The sequence below is a fragment of the Saimiri boliviensis genome, chromosome X (genome assembly GCF_048565385.1).
Source record: "Saimiri boliviensis isolate mSaiBol1 chromosome X, mSaiBol1.pri, whole genome shotgun sequence".
NCBI lineage: Eukaryota > Metazoa > Chordata > Mammalia > Primates > Cebidae > Saimiri > Saimiri boliviensis.
This window is the reverse complement of record NC_133470.1, coordinates 129,742,071-129,745,371: the sequence shown is the minus strand read 5'-3', so window position 1 is coordinate 129,745,371 and position 3,301 is coordinate 129,742,071.

Here is a 3,301-nt window from a genome sequence, read left to right as displayed (position 1 = left end):
GCTCCCACAATCCTCTTCGCTTCCGCTCCCTCCATTCCTACCCAGCCGTCCGCCCCCACCCCGGCCGGCCAAGCCCCGACATTAACCCCTTCGCGACCACGTCGTTGGCCGGTCTGGTTGGGAGAGCCAAGCGACAAATCTGGTAAAGACACGGAAAAAACAGGTTAAAAAGACTTAAAAGACAGCCATCTATTGGAACATTTCCCCAGTTTGTTTGTAAGTTGTCTTGCAAGCTTATCAATCATTCTCAAATAGGAGCTTAACTTGTTTGGTGAACAGTTCATGATGATGCCTTCAAGCTGCTAGACCAACACAATCTCCGAATTTACAGTTTCTGACCTTTCACCTTAAACCTGTGCCCTTTCTACCCCCCATTCCCCATCTCCTTTGGTTCTTGACTGACTCTTAACTGCTTGTGTTAAGCACAGACTTTAAAACCTTAGCTCCCACATTCGAATCCCCACTGTACCACTGTCAAACCGCGGCATCTTGGGCAAGTGATTCAAGCATGCTATTCCTTGGCTTTCTCATCTGCAGAATGGGTATGATAATAGTACTTACCTCCAGGGTTGCAATAAAAATATTAAAATTTCACATGTGAGGAGCACCTAGAACATTGCCTGGCATGGAGTTAAGCAGTATATTGAAACGGAAATTTTAATGATTGAATTTGATTTCACCTAAGACCTTCTGGCTAATAATAATAAATGATAATAATCATTTCGCCTGGGACAGAGGGGATTGCCCTTTTCTCTCCAGGCTGAGGCAGTAATACCTGACCCTAGGGACTGCGGATATGGAAATTACTACCACTCTGGCTGGAGTCAGAAGAGTATATTAAAGAGTCTCTTTGTACCGCTCTAAAATAAGCAAAATCCAGTGTTTGCGATTCTATGGACCAGGCACTTATGATAAGTGTTTTAAACCCATTTTGTTGTTATTGCTTCATCCTCACAAAAACCCATTGCTGGTAGTTAAGTGTATTACCCTCTCCTGTCCCCTTTGTTTGCTCAAAGCAGCTAAGAAAACTCAGACTAGTCAGATTGCATATAAATCAATAGCTTGCCCACAGTCACAGAGCTAATAACAAATGCAGCCAAGACTTAAACTCAGACACATTCAGATGTGTCCTAGTGTCTCTCAAATATCACTGAGAAAAAGGCCACCATAAATTCTTTTCAAGTGCTCTCTCTCCCCCAATTACCTACCCCAAGAGTTGCCTAAATGCCCATACAGGAAGACTAGGTTCTCTTCAGAAGCAGAAGGGCAGCCCCTAGTAAGGCAAAGATGTCTCCCTTGAAGGCTGGCAGCCAAGGAGGTGACTATAGTAGGAATTGGCATAACCAGCTCACTCATTGCCCTCCACTGTGCCACACAGGCCCCATTACTGCCCATAGTACTGAAGGCCACAGGGAATAAAGATACAGGGCCTTCACCTTACCCCACCATTCTGTAAAGCTTGGATATTAGCAAAGATCTTGCTTATTTTCAGACAGTACAAAGAGACTTGTTAATATACTAATCTGACTCCATCCAGAGTGGTAGGAATTTCCATATTGGCAGTCCCCAGAGTCAGGAATTACTGCCTCAGCCTGGAGAGAACAGGGCAATCCCCTCTGTCCCATGTTAAAACAAAACAGGAATTTTCTCTATTTCTTCAGAGTGTACAGTACCCAGGATGTTGTTATTCTTGCTCCACACCCACCCATTCTCACTGCCCAACTTATCATCAGGTGGTCCAGAGTGATTTTTTCAGGGGAAGGATTGGTGATGGTGAAGGAACTGGGGACGGTGAAGGGACTGGGGACAAAGGAGAAGGTAAATCCCCAAGTTTGCTGAAGGTAGATGAAGCACTGCCTTCTCCCTACCTCTATACCTCTTTTGTAGCTCCCTGACCTTCTTTTTCACTTGGCATTTCAGAACCCATCACTGCAAACCTAGGAAAGCCTCTCAGGCTTGAATTGCAGACGAATCAGCTTGTCTTTTATTTTTTTCCTGAACACCCAATGATAGTGTAGATGTCTGGGCTTGGCTAAATTTGAAAACAAAAAGGACAGAGATAGCAAGGGAAGACTTTTTACATAATTTTCTTCATTGTTTCTAGCTGTCAAACTATTAGAAAATGTCAGTGTAAGGGGTAGAGCTGTGAGAAGTCAAGTTTCAGAGGCCAGGAAAGAGAAAAATCCTGGTGCAAAGCGAAAGTGTGGGCAGAGGAAAGACAAGCTGACAAGAGTGTCTCTAGGGCCAGTAGAAATAAACAAATTGTGGAGATTGGTGAGTGGGTCTCATACACAAAGAAACCTTGCCCTTTTAGCTCCTTTCACCATACACACCATATCCCCATTCCACAGACTTCATGTGCCTTAACTTCTCCTAAGCAATCCAGTTCTTTCATTGCTGGGCATCTTGCCCTAATGGCAGAATTCACCACCAGCTACTACTGCTAAGCAAACCGTGTAGTTGAGGGGAGAGGATGTTCGTAAACCCAATGTTAGAAAGGGAGATGTGTTCATAGCATCCCTAGTTGTACTCATAGCATTGTTAGAAGCCATGTTCTCATGCACAATTTAAGTATTCAGGTTCTGCAGTGCTCTATTCAGTATGGTTCAGTTATTTGTTTCTTAAGAGCTGTTCTGGGGTCCTCAGAAGCTGTGAGTATTAGCTGATAACTACAGCTTCCTCCTTCTCTGGAGAATTACACTCTGCAGAAGAAATTCATTGCCTGGGAGATTGCTGTCTAATACCCCCAATCCCTACACACACACCCCTGCACCCTACAAGCAATGACTGATTGATGATAAGGGTACAAGGGTACCTTGTCTCAAGGTTGACCAATTCTGTCGTGCAAATCCTACCCCAGAGCTCCTCCTGGGATTAGGATAGAGCTTGTTTCCCGCTGGCTTAGGATTTTTTCTCCAACCTTATCCTGCTTCTTTCACTCCCCTACTGTTGAGAGCACTCACTCTAAATCACTTGCCCAAGAATCATGCCCCGCTCAGGCTCCGCTTCTAGGGAACCCTAATCCTCTTGCTCAGCTCATGTTTGTCAAAGGATTGTGTCCCTCTGTAGGCCCCCTGTTGTAGGCAGAGCCATCATACCCATCTCTGGGGAAGTCAGGAGTGAGTTAAGGTGTAACTGGTTAAGACCCCTCAAGTCAAACTTGAACGTGTGTCATAACTCAGATTAAAATAAGATCTGGCCTATTCCTGAAATCTACTGCCTTGGTGACACCAGCAGACTACATTCTATCAAATTAGAAATGAAGATATATTTGTTTTTGCTTCATTGTAGAAAAATTCTT